Source organism: Muscardinus avellanarius (genome assembly GCF_963383645.1).
Source record: "Muscardinus avellanarius genome assembly, chromosome: 5".
Classification (NCBI taxonomy): domain Eukaryota; kingdom Metazoa; phylum Chordata; class Mammalia; order Rodentia; family Gliridae; genus Muscardinus; species Muscardinus avellanarius.
Genome location: NC_137790.1, coordinates 127,612,298 through 127,622,544, shown reverse-complemented (window position 1 = coordinate 127,622,544; position 10,247 = coordinate 127,612,298). Strand labels below are relative to the sequence as shown.

The 10,247-nt window shown below is 38.9% G+C and overlaps 1 pseudogene across 1 annotated transcript in view; it reads right to left on the bottom strand.

Moving 5' to 3' along the window:
• Nucleotides 1-1,420: 1,420 nt before the first annotated feature.
• The window catches only part of LOC308263614 (transcription initiation factor TFIID subunit 9-like), a 93,669-nt pseudogene continuing 84,842 nt past the window's right edge, over nucleotides 1,421-10,247 (bottom strand). The window contains exons 2-4 of the transcript in view: nucleotides 4,130-4,285; nucleotides 2,974-3,068; nucleotides 1,421-1,585 (exon numbers count right to left, since the gene is read on the bottom strand). The product of the transcript in view is annotated as a transcription initiation factor TFIID subunit 9-like (transcript). The remainder of the gene's footprint in view (nucleotides 1,586-2,973; nucleotides 3,069-4,129; nucleotides 4,286-10,247) is intronic.

Here is a 10,247-nt window from a genome sequence, read left to right as displayed (position 1 = left end):
AATGCCTGGTTTCAAGGACCTCATATTCTAATGAAGAACTTTCTTGTGTGTGTATTAATAGGTCACAGGTAAACTGGGCTGGAGACGTGACACCTGCCCCCACCCTTCAGCTTCTTATATCAGCATGGAGTGCACATCATTTGTAATTTCTACATGTTCCCTGAGGGACATTTTGGGCTGAAGTTATCTTAGAGTCAGAAACCTAAAGATAATGACAGTTTTTATATACTAACATATAATAATGTGATAGGAAAATGTGATAGTTAAAACTTCTGGGGAGATGGGTTGACTGTGCCTTTTTTTTGTGTGTGGTACTTGGGTTCCTGGAAGCCCTTCTACCTCCGGACTACACTCCCAGACCTATTTTTATATTTTTATTTTGGAAACAGGGTCTCCTAAGCCAGAGCGCGCAGCTGGCTTCGAACCTGCGCGATCCTCCTGTCTCTGACTCCCAAGCGCGGGGATTACAAGCGTGCGCCACCACGCCCGGCTGACTGTGCCATTTTGAAAGTAAGCATTCTTCATGAATCTGGAAGAATCGGTACCCATCTTTCTGGGAGACTTAAGCCTGACAATCCTGGCTGAGTTTGTGCTATAAAATTCCTCATGTGTTTCTTCAGTTAACAAACTCAGTTACTTTTCCAGGCAAAGTAGCATGAAACGGCTTCCATCATATTTCATCAGCTGATGAATTTTGAAAACACAGTTGCTAGAGAATGTATGACAGTACAATGATTTGTCTCTGTACATTTTCCCCCCTGTGGGTGAGAAGTGAATTTGGAGAGGTGATGTAGCTTCTCATTAACTTGAACTTGGTGGCTCCTAAAATGATATCATGCTCTCTCAATTATTTACTCCTCTAACTCATAAAAGCATAAGCTACAGTGCTCCGAGAAACTTCCAATTATTTTTGGTAAAGGAATCACCTTTTTTTAAGAGGTGTGTCTACTAAAACTATGTGTTTCCCTGTTAAAATCATGATTTCTCCCTGTAGGTTTACAGTGCATATTAAATAGCATTATGTTTTTAATTATCTGGTGTCTTATACATTTCATTAAATCTGTGTGTTGCTACCATTTTGCTTGCCCTTCTTCCTTTTTCTCCGCTTGGAGAAGCAGGTGACATGAAATGGTTACATCCATCTTCCCGACAATGGCTCCATGAAACTTTCAGTAGATTCCAAGACAGTTTAAATTGCAATCTGGAGTTGAATTGAAACAGGTAAGAAAATCTTTGGGACTGACTGCAACAACTGAGCTTGCAACGTGGCCCAGAAACTCACATGGTTTACAGAAACACTAAAGGTGACAATAAACGTGGAACTATTTAAAATATAATTGATAACATCTCATTAATGCATCACATTGTGATGGAAATAGTGTTCTGAGGTGTTCGGATGTTCTCTGACTCTCTCAAATCTCTAGTGTCGGCGGTTGGGAATAATGTCAGACTCCGCGACTACCTTCTTTAATGCCGTGGTTATATTATCAATCCTGCGAGAGCCGAGTAATGAAGAGGCAGCCTGTGTCTGAGCTCTTCTGTTCCTTCCTCGGGGTACTTCACTCAAAAATACAGCTTTTGTAGGCTTTTAGCATTTAACACAAAAACCATTCTTCCATTTCATAAATGTGCCACCACGTAGGCTGTTCTACAACAATCGCTTGGATGGAGCTGCTAAAAACATCAGCCCACTGTTGTAATCAAGCTTTTTGTGATAAGAGTGTTTTAAAGCAACTTGACAAATGCTTGTAATTATAATAAGCATCATATGGAACACTCTGTCTCCTCAAAGAAGCTTAAGTATATGATAGAATCTTCCTTTTAAAGGCGTTTTTCAACTAGCAGATTTCCTTTCTTATGTACAGAACGTGCATTTTAGATACAGATAACCACAATAAATGCCCTCTTAACTATGCCACCCATTGTAGTAATCAAGCGCGTTTCTTTTCAAAGTGTTGAAACTGTCTCATTTAGGTGGACTTCTAGAGGATAAAACGATATTTCTCTATGTACACAAGGAGAGTGCAACATGTCCACAGCCCTTCTCCATCTCTGGGATAATTAGACCACCAGAGTTCCTCACCCCTCCCTTTACCTACCTGTCAGCTTTAATGACTGACAAGAGATCATTTGCCCAATTGAAAGAGTTGCCACGAGGCTGGAGAGATGTGTATGACAAAATAAGCAAATTTATAACCTGTCACTCTTAAAGGCTCTGAGGAATAACTGATGAGCTCTTGAAGCCAATGTCAGCTTCTTTGGCCCAGAAAATATGGACATCTCTTAGAAAAGTCTTAAGACATTTATCTGGTGATTTTAGAATATGAGAAAGTTCCACCAGAATGTTACACTAAGGCCTCTCAGTGTTTCTGAGTGAGCCGTCCATAAAGTAGGTAGGCCTTCATTTGTGCCTGGCTTGGCCCTGTTTCAAGTAAACAGTAGGACACATGCTGAGTTTCAGAGCTTGGAGACTATCTTTCATATCTTTTTCTTCTCTTGCTACCATTTACTAAATAAGGTAATAAATGTGTGCTCTGAGGAAAGAAAAAGAATGAGATAGCTGTATTGTCTAGAATCTGATCTGTTATTTTGTTTTGACTTTATAAGTCAATACTTCACTGCAGACTCTACTTTGATATGTGTAGGACTTTAGTAGGAAATGGGGGGCATTTTGATTAAAATATTCTAAACTAAGAAAGAAAATGATACACATAAGGAAATACGGGTAAGTGGACATCTAGGTTCAAATAATAAGAAAGGTTAAACTGCTTAATTATTTTAGTTTTCAAGAAAACCATCATGACTGGTAAGAGAGAGTGGAAAGTAGAGTCGCAATCTTTTAGTGTGGCCTTCTCTTTATCTTGCTGTTCTCTTACTCCAAATCAATATGTAGCTACGATGCGTGCAGCATTGTGGTTCCAGGAGAACACAAGTCCTGTGAGGAAAGCTGCTCCGCACATCGACTTTTCTTACCTTCTTTGTGTCTGTATTTGAGGGCGTGTGCTTATTTACTGCAAATAGCAATGGCACGGCCCATAAATCCATATGGCCGTTGTGCTTCTCACAAGCTGGAAAAATAGCAAAAAATCAAAGCCAAATGAATTGGGCGGTACCGAGAGGCCCATGGTATTTGTAAAGAACACAAACATAGTCTGCTGTTCTGAGTAATGTGTAGGCAGTGTTCAGATGTTAGGGCTGCTGGAAGACTGATGTCTCTTCATGGAAAGGAGTTTTCATCCTGTGGAAATTATCAAATTAAGAAGATTAGCTTTGGATAAGCAGCTTCTCTAGTGTGATATGGATGGATGCCATTATGGATTGGATTAGCATTCATTTTTGTCCTTTAGTGAGTGGAATAGCCCAGATTGTTGTGTGTGTATGTATGTCATTAGGAATTGAATCCAGAGATACTATACCTGAGAACTAAATCCCTAGTCCTTTTTCTTTTTGGAACAGTGTCTCACTGGGCTGTGGAGAGCCTCACTATGTCGCTGAGACTGTCCTTGAATCTGTGATCTTTCTGTCTCAGCCTCCCAAGTGCTGGGATTAAAGGCTTACACCACCACATCCAGCTCACTTTTCTTTCTATGCAACCCATTACAAAATTCCAGCGTGCCCTTCAACCCTTCAAATTCTTATTTTGCTTAGATGCCTCTGGATGGAATGTACTGGGATCTTTTTTGTGTTTGATTGCTCTGGGCATATTGGCAGACATCTCCTTCCCAAAGCAAAAAAAAAAAAAAAAAAAAAAAAAAAAAAAAAAAAAAAAAGAAAAAGCCTGCTTTGGGGGTCATTTGGGGACAGATCTTGGGAAAGTGAATATTCCACTCGACAGCATGTCTTCCCTAACTATTGTTTATGTCGCCATCTCTACTGAGCATCACCCATGGCGGTTGGTTACATCCCCTGAGAGACCCTTCTGCTTATTTCTTGGCCCCTAAGCCTTGGACTTTCTTGAGGTTCATTGCTTAGCAATTTAATTTATCCTTGTACTTCTGAAAGTCTCAGCAGCCAGGGGTGCCCTGGAGCCAATAGCAAGGTGTTCTGCGGCCGGGAAGCTTAGAAGACATCGACAAAGTAATGGTGAGAAACTGAGCGCCTCAGTGTTGTTTGGGCATCAGAAACTCACTGTGATGGGAACTGAAAAGGGTGTCAGCATTTGTCCTTGTTCTGCGGTGCGGTGGAGTGCTTCTGACAGGCAGTGCTTCATCAGAGAAGCAGATTTCACGAGGACTTGTGCAGGATGCTGCACTTCCATAAATCAAAGATTGGGGCTGCCCAGGCCCTCCTCGTTAGGAAGAAATGGGAGATTGAAAATGAAATGCTTCCTAATGAGCACTTAGCTGCAAGCGTTACCAGCCAACCGGGACAGGGAGTAGAAGACCAGAGAGGCTGGGGATCAGGTGGTGATGTATTAAATTGACAAAATCTCTAATTTTGCAATTTGACACGATTTCCCTTTGTTCTCCTCTCAGGAGAGAGGGAGAGCAGCTGGTCAGTACCACCTGGGTAAGAATCCATCATATTCTTGAATACCATTAATACGTATCTTTGCAGCTTTAGGAAAAGTCCAATTCCTTTCATCTTTCCCGAGTGGTAAAGGAAACCTTCATTTAGTCTCTCAGTCCAGAAATTCAAAATGTTATTGAAGATGGTTTATTTTGTGGGCTAAGGCCCAGGAAATAAATGTTTGCTACTAAATGGGGATTATTGTCTATATGAAAGTGGAGGAGAGAAAGAGAAGAATTCCAGTTATGCTGCGAAATCTTATGGGAAACTAAGGAAACCCTATCCACTGGGCCTCAGTAGATGAACAGGAATCTTAGTCTCCTCAGGCTTCTGGTTGTGGGTACCGAAAGCCTAGCAAGATCCAGAGCCACTGAGGTGTGTTATGATGCTGACCCGGGCAGCTAAGCTTGGTATTTTGATATTATTATTTTTATTAATAACTATGAATAAGACATAACTATTAGCATATTTCGGCTTCTCTTATATGCCACAGTATCTAAAACTCACTGAATGACTGTTATTTTTCCTTTTCATTTGCTACTAATAAAATTTCCAAGCCAGGCATGGTGGCACACGCTTGTAATCCCAGCCTTTGGGAGCCTGAGATAGGAGGATCCGGGTTCATGGACAGCCACAGCTATTTAGTGAGACCACCCGCAACTTAGTGAGACCCTGTTTCAAAACAAAGAATAAAAATAGGGCTGGGGGTTTAGCTCAGAGGTAGAATGCCCCTGGGTTCCATCCCCAGTACCAAAAAAAAAAAATAAATAAATAAGAAAAAGAATTCCCCAAGAGTTTATGATTGACTGATAAAATGTCATGGACCTTTGAAGAAACTTGAGAGTCTCATAGGACAGATATCTCCACAAATGTGAGGGACTATCTAGTGGTCCCCGCATGAGGTGGGGGCAGGGGAGATTCACACTCAGGAGCTTTTATATCCAGCTAGTAGGGCTGGCACAGATGGCTAAGAGCCAGAGGAGAGCAACTATTTTCTGTTGCTTTTTCATCAAAAATCCTCAGTATCCCCAGTGCCTTTATTTCAGTAGCAGAGGTCCCATCACTCAATGAAAGGTGTCTCACATGTTACAGTCTGAGACCCTTGGTTAGATATCTGGCTCTATGCAAATCTTCCTTTCTAATTTTTAATTACCTTCCTGACTTCTGAACTTGGCCTGTCCTGAATATTGTTCTTTTAAATAAGTATTTCAGATGCTTTCATGGTAATTGATCTAGTTTAATCATGACTACCTTTTGGGATCAACTTTAGTAATTTGTGTGTTTCTAAGCTCCTACTTTACTTCAATTTTATTCATTTTTGAAATTTTTTCATTGGTGCATTGTAGTCATACATCTTAATGGAGTACAAGATGGTAGAGGCATACATGCACACAGCACCCAATTAGCCCTTCCCCAATTCCTGCCCCAGTTCTTCTCCATCCCTCCTCATGTTTAGCTTAGTGATTGACTTTGATATGTTTGTGAACGTATATCATGTACATTAGAGAGTTTCCCTCTTCCCCCTCCCAGCCCCTCAGTTAGGTCACCTTATTTGCTCATCTATAGGGTCTCCATCTTCATCTAGAGTTCCAAGTCTCTTATAATACTAGTTAGTTTCTGTACTTGTCTTAGATTTAAATACTTCGGTTTCCTCCCTTTGGAATATGAGGCTTTATATCCAGGGATATTCTACCTCCATGCAAAAACCTCCAGTCCTTTTCATTGCTTAATTTGAAATAGAGCTTCCCTAAGTTGCTAAGGTTCTTATTAAGTTGTTGCATCTGGCCTGAAACCTATAATCCTCTTTTTACATCCTTCCAAGTATTGGGATTGCAGGCATGCATATATAATTCTATTAATCTATCAATAGATTAACCTAATAATCTACTGCATGACTATATAATTGCTTCAATTTTTAGTGCTATTATATTTCCTTTCTGTTTTTCTGAATTTTGTTAATTTTTAACTTATTCAAGTCAAAGTGTAGAGGTGAAGGACCCCTCTGATGATTTTCTGGAATAAACACAATAAGTAGGAAGAAAGGGGAAAAGTTATTCAAGAGTAAACTGGAAAAATAATCTTAGCAGCAGGCAGAACTGCAGGACTATGATTATTATTTTTACTATTTTTTTATAGAGGAAGAAGAGGATGGGGAATGAGGCCATGTTTAAGGGACCTTACTATACTAAAAAAAAACATGCAATGGCTGGGACAAAGTCAGATTGGCCTACAGAATGGGAAATGATTTGTAAATAATTATAAGAATAAAGTAGAGGACAATGGTGTGTGCCAAAAAGCTGTGCAGATATGTAGACCGGAATTCAGTCTTTCTTTCTGAGATACAAGAGTTTAGTTAATGAAAACTCACAAGAGAAACCAGAGGTAATTGTTTCTTTAATTCCATGGGTCTAGACTTGAGACAGATAAGGGAACCTGCAGAAAGCTTCTCCCTGAAAGAGAGTTCAGAGAACAAAGGAAGGCCAGAGAGAAGTTGATACGAAAACATCTTGCAAGGCCCCTCTGCAAGTCAAAGCTCCCATCTTTGGGGAATCATTTTTTGAGCCCCCAAAGCTTACCTCATCATTTTTTATTATTTTTATTTATAAATAATATTTTTAAAAATCTATGAGCTTGTAAAAAATGTATTAAATATCTACCTGTTTCTTTGCAGTGTTTCTGATGCATTGTAACACTAGAGAAGAAGTTTAAGAGTTAAAGCATCTGAGGTTATGAATTCTGTGTTTTGCCATTGAAATGTCATCAGCCCAATATTGCCCACAAACTGCCTGAGATGAGAGGGTAGAAAAGCTGTGCATAGATTGTTTTAACAACGACAGATGCCATCTTTTCAAACGTGCCGTTTGGCTCACTCTAGGGCTGAGCCATCATCCTTTAGTCAGTTGGAGTTCAAAATCCATCCGCTGTGTGTGCCCGGCTGTAAAGTGTTCAGAGACATGCCGGGCCCAGATACTCAAGCTCTGTAATTTTCACTTGTTGGAATTCATGCTTATTGTTGAAGTAAAAAAGTATAAATACATAAAAGGCAAAGTTAGAGCTGGAGGTGGTGATATATGTCTATAATCGTAACTCCAGGACTTGACACCGTTTTTTTTTTTAATTGTTTTATTGGTGCATTGTATTCATACATCATAATGAAGGTAAAAAACTTGTGTAGACTTACATGCACACATCACCCAGTTAGCCCCTACCTAATCCCCACCCCATTCCATCCCCAACTCTCCTTCCCATGCTTGGCTTAGTCGTTGAGAACATTATGTTTGTTTAAGGACATCATGTGCTTTAGAGAGTTTCCTTCTTCCCCCCTCCCATCCCCTGAGTTAGGTTGCCTTATTTGCTCCTCTATAGGATTTCCTCTTTCATCTAGAGTTCCTGACACAGGTTTTTGTTTTTTTTTTTTTTTTTTTTTTTTTTTTTTTGTGTGTGTGTGTGTGTGTGTGTGATAAGCAGAAAAGAATGAGTCTATTTAGCTTTCTTTGTTTATACTGCCCCTGTGGCATCGCTCTCTCTCTTTTCATCCTTGCACTCAGCTTGACCTTCCCCATGTCCTGCCTCTTTATAATGTATAATCTTTAACCTATTCCTGCACTGCTGGCATATAGTGTCCATCTGCCTGCTAGCTAACAATCCTCAAGGCATTTCCAGAAGTAGGTAGACATCTTGTATCATCAATCAAACCCAATCGAGAAGGCTCAAAGGGTTTGACTGCCTCCTAGCGTTTCCCTCTTTTCCAATGACTCCATGGGGCTTTGAGAATGTCATATTGGAATAGAACTAGGAATCTAACACCTGAGGCATGCTATCTTGAATATAGCAGGTGTGCTCTTTGTGATGTACTTCTGAATGAACTGTGCTTCCATTCTGATTTTTAACTCATTAAAAAAAAACATTTTTTTTCTAAAATAAGTTGTATTTATATTTTTAAAAATAATAAAAAAGGCATAAACAGTAAATTCTAGAGATCTGCAGTTGATTTTTTCATGAGACCATGTATCTTAACTATTTCTAACTTCTGTGCACAACTAATCAGAACTTGACAAGTCAATACTGAGAAAAAAAACAAAGCGAAGAGAGACTTTCCCAAACCGTGATATACGACCTGTTTAGAAACACCTTTCTGTTCCAGTTTTCACTCTGAGTCTTACTGTGACCCTGAAGATCTGCATTTGTTTCTAATTTGTGTTGTTACCATCCTCTAAAATGCGGTTTGTCAGCACCTTTTCATTTACGGTTCCAACTCACTTACTTTGGAGGAGAAGTAGAATACAATGTGTTAAAAATTAATTTGCAGTTAACTTCTCAAAATGTTGTGTAAAGAATTTTTGATATTTGAGAAACCTCAAGAGATTTTTAATTTTTTTTAAATTTACTACCTAGAATTTAAGTTATGTTTTATGATGAATAAATAAAATAAAACTAAAAAGATTTAATGATTCTGAAACTTGAGAACCTTGGCAAGGTATATTTTCTCATTGTAATTATGATTTTCAGAACTATTTCATCTTGACAGATTTAGTGGTGCAGCAGACAGGTGAGGATAGGCATATGCTTCAGCATAAACACAGCATCCTAGGCTTAACACCTAAGTTTATCACCTAAGTTTATTTCTTCTGCAAATAGGGTTGTAGGTTCAGTAGGTTTTCTGCATCCTGTGTTTCAGTGGGTGACTCAAAAGTCAACCTCCTTTGACTTATAGTTCTATTACACCAACACTTGGTCTTCAAGCTTCCTATGAATGATGAAATAAAGTGTACCTATTCTTCAGTGCTTATCACTCCTCTGTGCACAGGATATCGCCTGGAGAAAGTCATGTGACCCTGATTAATTGGAGAAAGTAAAAGAAAAAAAGGGGGTGACACATAAAACATGAAATATTTAGTCTGCACTATTATCTCTATTGCAAAAGCTAACTCTAGAATTGAGCTTTAGAGATAAAATGATTTGGGATAGCAGCTTCTTAACTCTATAAGCGAGGAAAGTGAAGCTGAATGGGATAGGACATTGCTCAGATCATTCCAAAGATTATCTTGAGCAAGAAGACCAGATGAAGCACATCCTTGGTCCTGCCTTCTTGAGTATGTAGGGGAGACTATGCCGATAGCCACAATGCTGTGCCCTTCTAGAAAGTAATTCTTGGGGATCGTAATTAAGTAAATAGTATGCCATTTTGTTATTTTGTTTTGCTGTGGATGGTTGGAGAATCATAAAATACAGCTAACTGGTTAATATTTGGGTATAGACTTTGTAACATAAGAGGATTCTCCTCCAGAAGTAAAATTACATATACAAATATATGCATAATTTATGGGATCTCTTGTATTTATAACTGCAGGTTAAACATTCTTACTCATGACTGGAGTTTCTTCCAGAGCTTTGATGATTTAATACTTAAGATAAGTCAAAATGAGGTGATCTTCAAAACCAAGCTAGACATCAACTCTAGTTGGTAGCTTGAAAATCAACCAATGGAACCAGATATTTTCTTTAATGATGATAATGTTGGAGGAACAAAATATATGTCATCATTACGACTCTAACACACAGAATCATATGCTTAATGTCTTGCCTTACCTCACTAAACATTATCAACAGTTTTGTGGCCAGTAATTATCTCTACATGAAAATTTAAGTAGCTCTAAAATAGAGAAAATTATACAGTGGTAAACTAGAGAATTGAAAGCTACGACAACTAGCTATTTCTGTCACATTACACAGTCTCA